At 46.1% G+C, this 16256-nt stretch overlaps 2 long non-coding RNA genes and 1 pseudogene across 7 annotated transcripts in view; 2 read left to right on the plus strand and 1 right to left on the minus strand.

The window, feature by feature from the left end:
- The window catches only part of LOC310851240, a 984470-nt gene extending 979182 nt beyond the window's left edge, over window positions 1-5288 (plus strand). For 3 of the 5 annotated variants that reach the window (XR_014567632.1, XR_014567633.1, XR_014567634.1), the window contains 2 exons: window positions 576-712; window positions 1129-5288. This is a non-coding gene — a long non-coding RNA (uncharacterized lncRNA). The remainder of the gene's footprint in view (window positions 1-575; window positions 713-1128) is intronic. The other 2 variants (XR_014567631.1, XR_014567635.1) reach the window with 1 other exon arrangement.
- On the minus strand, window positions 411-10397 carry LOC310851237. The gene is made up of 5 exons (XR_014567628.1): window positions 10294-10397; window positions 8021-8056; window positions 6059-6153; window positions 1802-3174; window positions 411-661 (listed from the first exon to the last, which is right to left on the minus strand). It is a non-coding gene; the product is annotated as an uncharacterized lncRNA (long non-coding RNA).
- Window positions 10398-13782: 3385 nt separating this feature from the next.
- Window positions 13783-15870, plus strand: LOC310850478 (annotated as a pseudogene). Its single transcript has 3 exons — window positions 13783-13789; window positions 13949-14368; window positions 15061-15870. The product of its transcript is annotated as an uncharacterized misc_RNA (transcript).
- Window positions 15871-16256: the final 386 nt, after the last annotated feature.

A 16256-nucleotide genomic window follows, 5' to 3' on the forward strand; every position in this document is an offset into this window, starting at 1 on the left:
AGCCACTTTTTTGCTGCATTTCGATGCTGACTTTGGAGGAGGGGGCAAAACAAATATTGCAGGCTAGTAACTTTTTGACATTTGTAAGGCTGGCTGAAGAAGTACCCTTCTTCAAGGCCAAGTCTCCCCTTTGTGTACAAAATGGATGCAGCAGGTGGAAGGAGAACTGCTGCTACATCCTTGTGGAGCTCCTCTTGTCCTGGCAGGAGTACAGCTATGGGGCTGGGGCCCTGTGCTGTAGGATCACCCTATACGAGTTACTGTATTAGAGGGTTGAGTTGTTATGTCACCAGAGAAATGGATGGTTGTTTTCAACCCTTGCACAAAGCAGACACAAATGCCTAGACAAGGGCTGGGATCTAAGAAATACCCTGCTTAGATGTGTGTCTATAATGTGTCTGTGTTCTAAATTTATATAGATATATAATAATTTTATTAAATTTTCAATAACAAAAATAAAAACAACCACAACAACAACCACAAACAATACTTGAAGCCTTTCTGTCTCACTAGCTTCCTGATCTGGTTAAGCCTTGGTCCAGAAGTCAGCTTGACACCTGCTTACTCACATCTAGGTTCAATGTTGAGAGACGTACTTCAACGGGAAGCTGGTACAGCTCTTTCCTGCTCACAGGTCTTTGAGGAGTCAATCCAGCCATGGCTACGGGAGAGAAATAATAATCATCATATGGAAGAACCACCATTAATCCAGGTTTGCAAATTCATAAAGCTTGGGCTACTAGTTTGATGAATCATGCCAGGACCATAGAGGGGACAAATTGCAAAAAGGGGTTGTTTTGTAAAGGAGAAAGTTTGCTGCTATTTGTTTTACTTTATTTATTATTATTATTATTATTATTTATTATTATTATTATTATTATTTATACCCTACCTTTTTCCCTGAAAGGGACTGAAGGCAGCTTATAAACAAAATAAGAAATAAAGATATAGAAAAAAGAAGCCATTAATTTTTTTTTTAAAAAACAGTAGAATTAGATATTAATTGGCTCTTGAGTTGTTTTTGTTTTATTAAGCATTTTGTGTTCTGATTTTGTATTTTTATGTTGGGATCTGTCATTTGTGTGTTTATATGATAAATGCAGTAATACAACCTACACCTCACCACAGCCATAGCAATGGAATGCAGGGAGCATCCTTAGACCAAGCCCAGACATTGATCCTCCAACCTTGGTGTCGTCTACAGATGATAATTGGCAGTTGGCCCTTTGGGGTTTCTGACAGAGAGTCTTTTCCCAGCCCCACCTGGAGATGCTGAGGACTGAACCTGGGACCTTGTGGATCCAAAACAGATGCTCTATTGTTCTACTTCTGGAGCACCTCGGGCTCCCCATGCCTGGTTATTGGTCTCCAACTACTCCTGACTGTTGGCCAATGGCAGCACACCTGGAGAAGGACACATTCTTCAACTCTATTTCTCTTCAAAGAATGAAAATCTTTTTGCAGCCTGTATCCAGAATGAAGGCAAGATATCCTTTGAAGTTGGGGAAAGAGCCACAGGGGTGGTGGTTGTGGTAAGACTTTATTTCTATACCACCTGTCCATTACCCAGGTGAGGGAACACCTTTTAAATGACACACACATCGAGAGAATCAAGAATATACACCCAGGGTCTCTGGTTGTTACAACCTTGTGATGGGCCAAGTATCTCTGGCAGCATTATTCGTAGCTTACACAGCTCAGCCTTTTTGCCCTCAATTTTTTTTATCTGGCCACAGTTCCAGGCTGTACTGACAAGCCATTTCCCTCCGTTCAGATCCCTAGAAGCAGAAGGTCCAGTTACCTGCATCTCTGTTGCTCGCATGGAGCTCCCGTCTCTCAGCTTCGTCAGCTTCTGGGAGGGCAGAGAGAAGATCTTCATGATGCTTTTCTCCACCAGCTCCAATCTAACCTGTGCGTTCAGAGGTGGCTGCAAGGCACTGAAGAGGAATGAGAAAGAAGGGGAGGGGAAATGATCCAAAGCTCACAGAAAAAGTGCTAATTCAGCAGCTGTGGAGCATAATTACGGAACCAGGCGGTAGGAAAGCAGGGCTGAGAATTTCACCAGAAAACAAAATGCAAAGATCAGTCACCAAAGTGACCTCTACAAAGGGTCACTGACAAGGAGGCCACCTGTGTATGTGCCTTCAGACAATTTGGACAACTCTGTCAATAGGTTAAGAGGGCACTTTACTACTGTATGTCAGGAAGCTGAGACAGTGTCAGGACTGCTGTGATTTAGAGATGCCTCCTTACAAGGAGGAATGTGGGTGGAGAATGTATTGGGCTGGTACTGGGAGACGCCTGCAAGGAGTTCATAGGTGGTCTCAAGGCACTGAAGAGGAAAGAGTAAGCACACAGCATGTCAGGGAACTGGAGACACCATCCCTGCCACCACCACACGAAACCCTGAATTGTGCTATCTCTCCAGCCCAGCCCACTTGACACCTTCTTTGCAACGGGCACGCGGGTCCTCCTAGGGGAGAAGAGTGGGCACTGAAGAGGAAAGAAAGAAGGGAGGAGGAAATGATCAACACCCAGCAGTCCATAAACCTGGTGAGGAAATATGCACTGTGTCTGGCCAAGGGGTAACATTTCAGGGCATGGCAAGGGAGGTGCCAGGAATAGGTGGGGCAGTGACAAGCTGTAGGGAGACTAGAAGTACCTCCCCGTAGTTACGTCATGCGGATTATGGTTTCCGTCGCTTGGTGCAAGACTGAGAGCGATGCCAGCGGCTCCTCTTTGATAACCTCCTGTTGTGGGGAAGCACACAGCATGTCAGAACTGGAGACACCATCCCTGCCACCACCACACCAAGCCCTGAATTGTGCTCTCTCTCCAGCCCAGCCCACTTGACAACTATGGGAGAAGAGTGGGCCTCCTGGATCTGGGAATAAGATCCATCTTTCACCTGCACAGAGCTTTCCCTCTCCCTCTCCCCACCTGTGGCTTCCAGCAACTGATACTCAGAAACACTGCTGTCTTCCGCTGTGGAGGTAGAACAGGGTCCTGAGGCACCCTGGACCGAAGATGGTCAGGGCTTTGTAAAAAAAAATATTTACTTACTATGAGGCAGGTATTTGGTTCCACTTTATGGGGGAAGATGACATCTTCCCCCTGAAGCGCTTTGCTTATTAGAATTGTCGCCTTCATAAAAGTGCTCTTCACTGCCTCGTCCTAAAAGGAGAAGGGATTTTTTAAAATTGAGGCACCCAATCATAGAGCAGAGAGGCAGGTAATTTCACTCTCATGAATAATGGATTTTCCATGATCAACATTTGTTGTTTGGAATCCATTATTATTGGAAGCTGAACTTGGTTATCACTGGTTCCTCATTCATATAAAAGTGGGTTTTTTTTGGGAGGGTGTTGTATGTTCACTAGGCATTTGGACACCTCTTTAGCTATTGTCAGCAAATTTTTCATCGTGGTTTCTGAGATCAAGGAGCAGTTTTTGTCCATGCATGGATACAATGGGATGCCATTTGGAATCAGGACTCATAAATACACTCATTTAAACCACTGATTTTTAAAAACTGCACTGTTTTTTCCAGTGTCTTAGAATTCTCAAGTGACTCTAGGTACTAGGATAGTTTAACATACAGTGGTACCTCGGTTTTTGAACAGCTTAGTTCACGAACTACTTGAAATTTGAACGCTGCAAACCCAGAAGTAGGTGTTCCGGTTTGCGAACTTTTTTCGGAATCTGAACTGTTTGTTTTGAGTGTTACACTTCCTTTTTCCTTGCCACACTTCCGTTTTGAGTGCCCCCACTCCTGCTTGCACGGAGTAGGAGCTGCTCTCCTGGTGAGGTGCAGGCTCCGTCAGACTTTCCGTTGAGGGGTGCGTGGCTGCATTCACCTCAACAGAGAAGTTGAAAGGAGCATCGGTGGCCATGCGGAGACAGCCCGACAGCTGCCTCAGCAGCAGTTTAGGGGCTCTCAGATGCAGCTGCCCGGCTGCCTCCACCTTTGCCACCCCAGCAACTATTCTGCTTGGCTGCCTTCAGGTGGTGCAGGGGCTCTGATGCTGATATGGGGGCTCCTTTGAGGGGAGAAGTTTAAAGGAGCCCCCCAGCCATGAACCCCTCAATGGAAAGTGTGACAGAGCCTGCACCTCCCCAGCTGAGCAGCCCCGATCCAGCTCCTACTCGCGTGCAGGAACGAGAAACAAAAGATTTTCTCCTGACCAGCCAGAACATGGGAAGTCTTTTTAAATAATATAATTTGGAATGTATAATTGGTTTTATTATTTGTATTATGATGTCACAAGATTTGATATATTATTAATTGGAGTGTTATTAAAAAAGAATGATGCTATATAAAATGACAAATTTGGATAACAATACATGTTATCCCCAACTGACTCCAGCTTCAAGGCCTCAGGAGAACTGGTGCATGTTGAGCTTAAACTAGGAAAAAGATGAATGGTGCATAACTCAAGTAGGCTTGGTTGAGGAGCAGGGAGCTAGAAAAGCAGGTGCAAGGCTTATTAGCGCTGCTTCCAGTTGCTAGACAGCCAGCATACAGCCCACTTTGTTTAATCCTTCAATCGATTGCAGCAGCACATCTTCCAGCCTTTTACCATAGCTCAGAGGGCAGAAAGCAGAGACTATCGAGAGTGCACCTGCAAAGCCCGTACTAGGCTTTGGATTATTAAAGGGGCAGTGCAAGTCACAGCCACACAAACAGCAGCAAGGAGGCTTCTGCTGTTGCCCCAATTTGTGTTCAGGAATGAACCAAAGACAGGTTTGGCTGAAGTGGATGGCCATAGGAAACGACCCTCCTGCCGCCTTGTAAGATTACATTCAGCGTTGTAACTGTCGCCTCTATCCCTGACCTTCTTGCCAGCTAGGTCAGGAGGATACATAACAATTCACTCCTCCTCAGGAAGCTAGGTTGCAACAATGGCATTGGGATAATTAGTAAGCAAAAGGGCATCAGGAGCAGGTTTTGAAATCCTGAAACCTCTGCTTTAAGATTCTGGTGCCCGGTTCCTTCAGCCAACTGGGAATCCTGTAGAACTGAAAATAAAACTAGACAGAGCAATGGCACTTCCAGGATGAGTCAGGCAACCTCAGGTCAAATCACCTGCACACTCACAGATTCAGCAGCACTAACTTGTGACTATCTTGCTAATTAACTTCCCCCTGTTTACTTTGGGCCCTTATTGAGAAAGCTTATTTTAGAAAGTTCGAATATTGCTTTTATATGTGCCTAGAATTGTGAGTGTATGCTGCTTCACTTTGTTGTTAAAACTACCTTTATAATAAATTCCTTATTTTTTATATTATTTCTATGTGGACCCACCTTTGTCGTTTGGGAGGGTTCAGATAGACACATTAAGGACAGCACTCCGTGTGACTCCCGCTAAAGATCCTTTGGGAGGGAGTGTGCTCTCAGGACCACATGGGTGCTGGTTTCACAGTGTCTCCAAACACACATGTCTATCAGGCCCCATGTTAGCATGTCACAGTCCAAAGCAATAAATTGTAGGTGGTTGGGGGGAAGCAGCAAAGTGAGATAGGGCACAATTTTCCAGGTCATCCATGACACAAGGGGGACAAATTTTGTAGGAAACCCTTTGAGGGCCTTCCTGCAACAGAAGCAGTCTCTTGCAACAGAGAGGTAGACGACTGCTCCATGTCCTGAGAGCCAGTGTGGTGTAGTGGTTAAGAGCAGTAGACTCGTAATCTGGTGAACCGGGTTTGTGTCTCCTCTCCTCCACATGCAGCTGCTGGGTGACCTTGGGCTAGTCATACTTCTCTGAAGTCTCTCAGCCCCACTCACCTCACAGAGTGTTTGCTGTGGGGGAGGAAGGGAAGGAGAATGTTAGCCGCTTTGAGAATCCTTCGGGTAGTGATAAAGCGGGATATCAAATCCAAACTCCTCTTCTAAAAAACAAAAAACAAAAAAACTGCTCCATGTCCTATTTGATCATACCTGTGCCAGCAAGGAGTGGTAATACGCTTTTAATAAACATGAATGCTTCAATTTCATAACAGTAATTGGAAAGAGAGTCTCATCCTAAACCCGATGCATTATCAGACAGTTTATCCTCACCTTTCAAGCTCCTTAATTAAGTTTGCTATGCGCCTCTTGTCTTCAGGACATAAATCCTTCAGAGAAGCACTCTTCATTCCTCCTTTGCCAGGGACCTGAAAATTAAAACCAGCTTTTTAAAAAGCAATCATGCCCTTCCTGATTGGCGGAGGGGGCATGAACAGGCAGCTGCAAGGGATTTGTTAAAAGGAAACATGTCTTCCTGTCACAGCTGTCAACTTTCAGGTTTGAAAATAAGGGATCAGATCAGCAGCCTCAAAAATAAGGGATCAGCAGCCTCTCCTGTCCCGGGAACAGTCTACGGGATATCCAACAATCCGGGATAGCAGCAGGAAGCAGCGGGAAAAGGTGCTGAAATAAGGGAATTTCCCGGGGGGAAAGGGAAGGTTGACAGCTATGCTTCCTGCTCCTCCTATTTGAGGCTGAAAGGCAGCTCATCTGTCACAACACTATACACAGCTGCAAGAACAGGCAATAATGGAGGTGTATCCAGAGTTTTGACTCCCTAAAAGAAGCTTTTAATCCTTAGGCACTGTGACAGAAACTGGTCTTGCTTGCTCCATTTTGGCCCTAGGCTTGCAAGTATTAATCTAGCCAGTTACAAATGCTAAAGAAGATTTTTAGATGCCTGGACAAGGAGGATTTTTCAAGGCCTACACAATTACTTTATCCTTGCCCTTGAATGCCACAATGATGGCACAAAAAAAGAAAGAAAAAAAGGCTTCTAAGCCAGATACAAACAGCCACTTTTCAGCTGTGGGAGAATAAGAAGAGAGCAAGGGAGGCAGAAAAAGTCTGCATTCAATTGGACTGCTATCGCTGCCACCATCCTAAACCATGTTTACATTATACCTGATTTGTTTCAGTATTTTAACATTGCAAACCACCCTGGATGCCTTGATAGCCCCAGCTTCTCTCTGGATTTGAAGGGCCCAGCCAGCACCCAAGGAGTGAGTGGGTGGCAACAATTAACACAATACAAAGAGACTGGGCTGGTCAACCAGGGCTATTGAATCTATTGAATCATCTGCCTGAAGAAAAGAACTTCTTGTAGAAGAAACATGAAGAAAATTAGTCATAGAAAATTCATCTACCTTCAAGAAACAAATTTCTTGACATGGAACTAACTTCTAAGGGCCAATACAGAGAACACGTTTTCACACAAACAGGAATCATTCCTGGATCTGACAAAAAAAAATAGGTATATCACGGGAGCAGAGAGCACAAGTTGGACTCGCTGTCAGATGGGTTAAGCTGTTAAAATTATCCATGAAAATATTTATTTCTCTTTTCAGTAACAGCAGTCAGAATATAAAAGCAAGTCAAAGCAGGCCAACAAAACTCTGTCTCACCTTCTCTGATACTTCTGAGTAAGGAAGAGCCAATTGGGAGTTGGCTAGGCAGGCAAATGAAACTCAAAAGCCCGGATCTAATTTGTCAGGAAGTCAGCACGTACAATGACATTATTCACAGTTTGATCTCATATACTCCCAGGGTAGGGAGACTGCCTGAGAACCGCGTGTGCATGTACACTACCTTGGGCTCCATGATGAAGGAGAAGGCTTACTGTAAGCAAATAAACATGTAAATATGAGCAGCTAGAGATCAAATGTTCCTAAATGGCAGCTTTAAGCCATTTCTCTAGCTCTATAAGGAGTACCTAAGGCTGCCTGCCAGCCTGTGAAAATGAGATGATGGTGCCTAAAAACACACCAAGACTTTTCCAGCCCTCCTAAAGGACCTGAAAAGGTTGTATCCCTAAGTTTTCATTTGAACTCTTTTACTTCTAGCCCTCTCCCCAAAGATACAAACAGACCCCCAATCTCATTTTAACCTGTTGCTCCAAAGTCGCTGAGACAAGGGTGCATGTGCCGTATGCACAGAGTGAATCCAAATCAGATCCTGGCCCAATTCACTACCCAACAATTCAAGCTAAATTTGGCAACCATTCAAAGATCATACCTGGGACATAGACAGGTGGCTGCTCTTCATCAGAAACTGAATGCAATTTCATTCAAGGAAAGCACAGGCAAAAGGTTTGTTCCATTTTACATTTTACAGTCTGGAAATATTATCTCCGTGATTGAGCTAGTCTGAAAAGTCTTCTGCATCAAAATTGAAATTCAGACGCAGCACAACACTGACTGGGAGACTACAGACATTTCTGTAAATCCACTTTGCTATTACTCTTAAACAGACCTGAATGAAAAGGTTGTCTTTTATTAAAGACCCTGTAACTAGCTCAATCATGGAGATAATGAGCCACATTTATTTGTATTAGCCTTTATTATAATAGCAACTCCTGGAGGCTATACACTCAATGAATGCTCCTCAGACTCTTATTATGGACACAGACTAAGCTTTAAAGTCACACATTTTTGAAAAAGCTATCTGGGGTTCTTACAAGCAGGTACTGGTATCTGGGGGATCAAGAGAGAAATCTGGGTAAATTGCACCCACCAAGACCCTTGGGACCCTCCCTGTTGGACCATCCAGACTGCCATCAGACTGCATATCTTTAGCAGTCAATTATCATCTCATAGTAGATTCAATTAAGTTGGCCATCAGCCCATTGCCAAGTAGTGGCAGCAAGTTACATCCAAGAAGTTGTTCTCCACACATCATCTCTTCTAGATGCTGAAAGGAAGCTTCTTACTCTGCCCCAGTGGGCAGTGGGGGGGGCAACCAAACAGACTAAAATCCATATGGAAAGATTTAGTTTAAATACATCAGCTGAAGACCTATGTATGCAAATTAGTTAAAAAAGGATGTGAACATATTAATACCAAACGGATATCTTGGGAAAGAAGAAAGTGTATGTGGATAATGACAGTAAGCATCAGTAAATGCAAATAATGATTACAGTACATGGAAAACAAAATAGCACGTTTATGCAATTACTTGCATATACTGCTCCTTATACACTGTTCCCTATTCAGGTACTATTTATTTTTCCTCCTCTCTCCCCATTTCTATCTATCGCTATAAGCCTTTGTTAACATTTTATTCTTGTGCACTGCACTAGTACTTAGCCAAATAAAAAGGTTGAAATCCAAGGCACAGGGTCCAGGTCAGTAGTAAATGCAGATCAGTAGTGCAGCAACAGTAACGTGCACCCAGAATATGACCATATGGAGTTATCGTAAGCTGATCATTTAGCACTTTTAAGCGGGAGATGCAAGCTGTGTGCCCCCCCCCCAGATGTTAGAATCACAGACCTGCAGAATTAGAAGGGATCCTAAGGGTCCTCTAGTCCAACCCCCTGAAATGCAGGAAAATGCAGGTGGCTGTTACAAAGATCAAACCTGCAACCTTGGCATTATCAGACCATGCTCTAACCAACCGAGCTAACTAGTGCAGGGTGGCCTTCTTTTGTAGAACTGCAATGCGAGGCCTCCCAGAACCTCCTAACTTTGCCTCTGGGAGCCTGGAGGTCGGAGCCTCCCTTTCCAGCTCCATAGAGAAGTAGGACCACTTGGTGGCAGGGACCATCAGTCTTTCCTGTTGCGAGTGGGACGCCTCATTCTGGGGCCGAAAGGACGCTAGGAGGGAGTGACGAAGAGGCTCCGGGTCTGTTTTGCAGGGTGACGGGCTCGGGGGTCCCTGGGTGAAAGGGAGAGGCTATGGAGACACACAATATCATACAGAGGACCCCTCAAGGGCCATGCAATATACGTCTCTCCCCCCCCCCCCCCAGCCCTGTCTTCAGCCCAAGGGCAGCCACCAAAGTTAGCAAAACTTCCACCACAGGGAACTACTGTACAAAGAAAACCTGAAATCAGCTGCAGAAGCTCAGAGAGTTGACGGGAAAGGCGGGAAGCCCCGAGTTCAAGTGTCAGTTCTGCGCGACTATTAGGGTGGCCACGCTGTGCGTAGAAGGAGCTCTGGGGAATGTAACGTATTAGCAGCACCATTTGCACTAGAATCTGAAGCAGCAATATTTCCAACCCGCTCTTTGCCGAGGAGGGCGAGGGGCAAGAGAGAGCGGGACCAGGGTCAGCCCGCCCTGGGGGTGGGGGCTTCAGCCGTAGCCCCTGGGCCTGGCTCTGCACTCGGGGACAAAGCCCACGGAGCGAGCGGGGCTCGTTTTCTGAGGCAACCGGGGCGGCTCTCTGCACATGCTCAGGAACCACGTCAGCCTTTGCCCTCGTTTATCACCGCCCCGCTGTCAAAACAAGCCCCGCCCCCACGCCTTTTCTTCTCCTCCCGCCGCCTCCCTCCTGAGGGAAGGATACGGCCCTTGCTCCAGCGAGCGGCTCCTTCCGCTCCCACAGCCAGATCCGCCATCTTGAAACAACTGCCCCTGCCACTCCAAACATCCCCCCGCCCCCAAGCCCGACTCTCGCCTCCCATTGGCGAGAAAGGGAGGAGGGGGAGCCGGCTCTCCCATTGCCTTCTGGGACTTGTAGTGCCTGCTCTCTAGTCCTCCCCACCTTCTTCTTGTTGTTGTTTAGTCGTTTAGTCGTGTCCGACTCTTCGTGACCCCATGGACCAGAGAACGCCAGGCACTCCTGTCCTCCACTGCCTCCTGCAGTTTGGTCAAACTCATGCTGGTAACCTCGAAAACACTATCCAACCATCTCTTCCTCTGTCGTCCCCTTCTCCTTGTGCCCTCCATCTTTCCCAACATCAGGGTCTTCTCCAGGGAGTCTTCTCATGAGGTGGCCAAAGTATTGGAGCCTCAGCTTCAGGATCTGTCCTTCCAGTGAGCACTCAGGGCTGATTTCCTTCAGAATGGAGAGGTTGGATCTTCTTGCAGTCCATGGGACTCTCAAGAGTCTCCTCCAGCACCATAATTCAAAAGCATCAATTCTTCGGCGATCAGCCTTCTTTATGGTCCAGCTCTCACTTCCATACATCACTACTGGGAAAACCATAGCTTTAACTATACGAACCTTTGTTGGCAAGGTGATGTCTCTACTTCTCAAGATGCTGTCTAGGCCTGTCATTGCCCTTCTCCCAAGAAGCAGGCGTCTTTTAATTTCGTGGCTGCTGTCACCATCTGCAGTGATCATTGAGCCCAAGAAAGTAAAATCTCTCACTGCCTTTATTTCTTCTCCTTCTATTTGCCAGGAGGTGATGGGACCAGTGGCCATGATCTTTGTTTTTTTGATGTTGAGCTTCAGACCATATTTTGCGCTCTCCTCTTTCACCCTCATTAAAAGGTTCTTTAATTCCTCCTCACTTTCTGCCATCAAGGTTGTGTCATCTGCATATCTGAGGTTGTTGATATTTCTTCCGGCAATCTTAATTCCGGCTAGGGATTCATCCAGCCCAGCCTTTCGCATGATGAATTCTGCATATAAGTTAAATAAGCAGGGAGACAAAATACAGCCTTGTCGTACTCCTTTCCCAATTTTGAACCAACCAGTTATTCCATATCCAGTTCTAACTGTAGCTTCTTGTCCCACATAGAGATTTCTCAGGAGACAGATGAGGTGATCTGGCACTCCCATTTCTTTAAGAACTTGCCATAGTTTGCCGTGGTCGACACAGTCAAAGGCTTTTGCATAGTCAATGAAGCAGAAGTAGATGTCTTTCTGGAACTCTCTAGCTTTCTCCATAATCCAGCGCATGTTTGCAATTTGGTCTCTGGTTCCTCTGCCTCTTCTAAATCCAGCTTGCACTTCTGGGAGTTCTCGGTCCACATACTGCTTGAGCCTTCCTTGTAGAATTTTAAGCATAACTTTGCTAGCGTGTGAAATGAGTGCAATTGTGCGGTAGTTGGAGCATTCTCTGGCACTGCCCTTCTTTGGGATTGGGATGTAAACTGATCTTCTCCAATCTTCTGGCCACTGCTGAGTTTTCCAAACTTGCTGGCATATTGAGTGTAGCACCTTAACAGCATCATCTTTTAAAATTTTAAATAGTTCAGCTGGAATACCATCACTTCCACTGGCCTTGTTATTTGCAGTGCTTTCTAAGGCCCATTTGACTTCACTTTCCAGGATGTCTGGCCCAAGGTCAGCAACCACACTACCTGGGGTATACGAGACATCCATTTCTTTCTGGTATAATTCCTCTGTGTATTCTTGCCACCTCTTCTTGATGTCTTCCGCTTCTGTTAGGTCCTTTCCACTTTTGTCCTTTATTATGGAAATCTTTGTACGAAATGTTCCTTTCATATCTCCAATTTTCTTGAACAGATCTCTGGTTCTTCCCATTCTATTGCTTTCCTCTATTTCTTTGCATTGCTCGTTTAAGAAGGTCTTCTTGTCTCTCCTTGCTATTCTTTGGAAATCTACATTCAATTTCCTGTATCTTTCACTGTCTCCCTCGCATTTTGCTTGCCTTCTCTCCCCCGCTATTTGTAAGGCCTCATTGGACAGCCACTTTGCTTTCTTGCATTTCCTTTTCATTGGGATGGTTTTCGTTGCTGCCTCCTGTATAATGTTACGAGCCTCCATCCATAGTTCTTCAGGCATTCTGTCCACCAAATCTAAATCCTTAAACCTGTTCCTCACTTCCACTGTGTATTCATAAGGGATTTCACTTAGATTGTATCTTACCGGCCCAGTGGTTTTTCCTACTTTCTTCAGTTTAAGCTTGAATTTTGCTATAAGAAGCTGATGATCTGAGCCACAGTCAGCTCCAGGTCTTGTTTTTGCCTCCCCACCTACAGAACGGAAATGAATGATAGGGAAGACTGCATTTCCCAAAAGGCACAGCGGTGCGGCTTCTGAGCTACGGGTCGCGAGAAGAGGCAAAAGGCTGGTGCTGTTTTCCCTCCCAGGTGTGCAGGTGGTCACCTGGTGCTGTTTTCCCTCCCAGGTGTGCAGGTGGTCAGAGGCTGAGGCGGGAGGGAGGAGGAAGAAGAGGGAGGAGAAGGCCCTGCGCAGCCTCAGCAGCTCCAGCCGCACCAAGCCCTACCTGGAGAAGCTCCCTGGTTGGCATGGAAACTGCCCAGAGCTTTTCTTCCCTCCCTTGTTCATTCCATGGCGCTTCCTCCCAACAGCCCCGGGAGGGAGGCCAGGCTGAGAGCAACACCGCTACAAACACCTCATACAAACACCCCATAATACTCACTCTGCATATGTAATAAATCAATATTTTAGTGCAGCAGCGCCCCACTTTGGAACTCCCTGCTTATTCACAACAGGCAGGCGACTTCACTGGACTCTTTTTCGGTGTCTGCTAAAAACATTATTGTTCAGGCAAGCCTACCCAGATGCTAAGAAGTATGGCATGTGTTTGAATCCGGTTTTTAGCTTATCATTGCTTTTAATTAATGCAGAGGGTGTTATTGGTTTCGTTTGTTTTTGTTCCTGTTTCTACTGAGTATTTTGCATTTGCCCCTTGTATTTTTGTGCTGTGAACCAGCCAGGGATCTTCAAATGGGGAGTATACAAATAAATAACTTCTGAATGATTTTAAATGGCTCTTTTTAACTTTTTGTTGATCATTTTTTATTGATATCCGCTCTGAGGGTTTTTCTCATTGTTGAACAATATATAAATGCTATGAAATGCACAAGAAATAAATACATTCTTATCTGATCACAATTGCATCCACAAACCCATTTCCTCTGCTTAAATTGTGTTCTGTCTTTAATTTGGGAGGTGGGGCAATGAAACAGGAGCTGTTCAGCAGCAGAAAGATTCCTATTTCAGCAGCAGCGCTCTGCATGCTGCCAATCCCATCTTTGTGGCCATGACGGTTTAGGCGCTTGCTTTTTGCAAAAAGCATGTAAGCAAGCAAGCTGAGATTCTTCTCCAGAGGGCACCATGTTCTGTGAGCCTTCTGTGCTTCTACAGAATTGTGGCATCCATGCCAGCAACCTAGTAATGGCTGCCTTTTCCCCAGACAACCCGATGCCCCTCGGCTCCATGACCATCAACAGCATCTCCAAGCTAAACTGAGTCAGAGCGTCTATGCCTTGCCCAAACTGAGTCTATGCCTTGCCCAATGCTGATTTGGAGGATACCGACAATGAAGGAGATACTGCCCCACCTCACCCCTTTGTCCATGGGAGACCTCGGTCCCCCTCTCTGCCCCCACTTGCTGCCCCACCAAAAGTTTCTGTGACCCTATACACGAGTCCCATCAATGCCCAGCTTCCCAAACTGCATGGTTTGAGTTTTCCTTGGCCTGCATCCAAAGCTCAGCCTCGCTCAGCCTTTTCTTTCTCCCCAAAGGTAACGGGGCAGGTGGAGAAACCTCACTTGGACTCGCGGAGCCTGGTGTTTGAGCTGGACCCATGCAGAGGGAATGGGATGGTCTGCCTTGTGTACAGGAACACCAAGTCGGATATGTTGTGTGATACCAGCAGCCCAAGAGCTGCCTGCACTAATCGACCCTGTCTGCAAACCCGTTAGCTTTTGCCTTTGTGGGAGATGTTTTGAACTACTGTTCCTAGCACCATACAGTTGTGCTGGCTGAGACTGATGGGCTTTGTAGTCCAAAACATCTGGAGGGCACCAGGTTGACAAAGGCTGTTACCTATCATGGCCTTTGATGAAGTCTTCCGGAAGCAAGCTATGTCTGGCTTTCATCTTTTCCCATTATTATTATTAAAATTTTCATACCGTCCTTCATCCACAAATCTCAGGGCGGTTTACCACATAAAACTGCAATATAAAAAACACAAAATGCATAATAAAAATAAGAAGAAAAACAAACACCCCCCACCCAACACATTTAGAAAGCTATTAGATGTCAATCAGCCAAAGGCTGAGTTGAAGAGGAACATTTTCCCCTGGCACCTACAGATAGGTAGCGAAAGTGCCAGGTGAGCCTCACTGGAGAGAGCCTTCCACAAACGGGGCCACTGCAGAAAAGGCCCGTGCTCGTGTGGCCACCCTCCGGACCTTTCGTGGAGGAGGCACCCAAAGAAGGGCCTCAGAGGATTAATTTCCCTTGGAAACACCTTTATCCTTTGTAGAAAGCACCAAGGCCCAGTTCATCAACCCTAGGCCTCAGAGTTCCTTATTAAACCCCCTTGAAAGGTTGGGTGGTCCGTTCTTCTCATCCTGCAGTCTAATAGTCTCTCTTCTCGCTTCCAGTTGTCACCCCGCATTCTGAGATCTGGTTTCTGGACTGAGCTCTCTACTGGCATTTCCTCACCAAAACCTTCACCGCTTACTGCCGGCTTCTGATCACCCACCCGGGGCTGCCACATTGGCAGGATGCCTTCACCAGCTACGGCATCAGCCCCCAGGCTAAAGTGAGAGAACGACAGGCGGCCCGTCCCTTTTCCTAGGCTCTGCCACTCCTGCCCATTCTGTCTTCACAAAAGCCCTGCGAGGGAGGGTCAGGCTGAGAGTGAGTGACTGGTTCGAGGTCACCCAGTGAGCTTCATGGCCAGACAGGAATCTGAACCCCGGCCTCCCAGGCCCTAGACCGACATTCTGATCCACTGTTTCTCCCCAGCTGTTGTCTGGACCCAAGTCTGAGAAACATTGCTCTTACCACTATGCCACACCACCTCTACACTGACTGGCTGCTGCTCTCCAGGGCTTCAGGTGGCATGGTGGGGGTCTCTTCCAGCCCTCCTTGGAGATACCAGTGAGGATTCGCCTACAACTTAAATGCTCTCGCCTCTGAACTGATCCTTTTGACCCAGGGCTGAAGTTCTTCCATTCCCTTGCTCTGTTCTGCATCATTCCCACTTTCCCAGAGAGGCATTTGAACACTGATTCTCCATGATGTGGGCAGCAGCCGATGTTCTCAGTCCCACTTGGAGACCCCAACTTAATTCAATGAGTTCCTGGATGCCGTCTGCCGAAATTGTCTAACAATGGATGGTTACCATTTTATAACTTCAAGCTGAGCATTTGCAAGCTGCCAGATTCCCTTAAGGAATCACATTAGCTTATGATTAACCCATAAATCAGAACTGCTATCAGTTGACTCTTGGTAGATGTTACTGATAGGAAATTCCCATTAAAAGCCGGAGAGGAAAAGCTTTTAATGGGAATGAGTCTTGAGCAGATTTGTTTGTTTGTTTGTTTGTTTAATTTTATTAAAGATTTTCTTGGTTTACAAAAGTATGTGCATGGTCTCTTTTTCAGGTTGTGGAGTCCTTTTACATGTGAGACATCAGTGTTGTATACAGAATGAGGTTGGGGAAGCAGCAGGGAGAGAGAGGGCGTGGTAATACTTTGTGAATATGTGGGGTTTTTATGTCAGTGTCATTTGGGTAGGTTCTCACGTTTGCCCTCCTAGGTGTGTGACATACTGGGTTCATAAGGAAAGGGTT

The sequence above is a fragment of the Podarcis gaigeae genome, assembly GCF_964106915.1.
Source record: "Podarcis gaigeae genome assembly, chromosome: 8".
NCBI classification, from domain to species: domain Eukaryota; kingdom Metazoa; phylum Chordata; class Lepidosauria; order Squamata; family Lacertidae; genus Podarcis; species Podarcis gaigeae.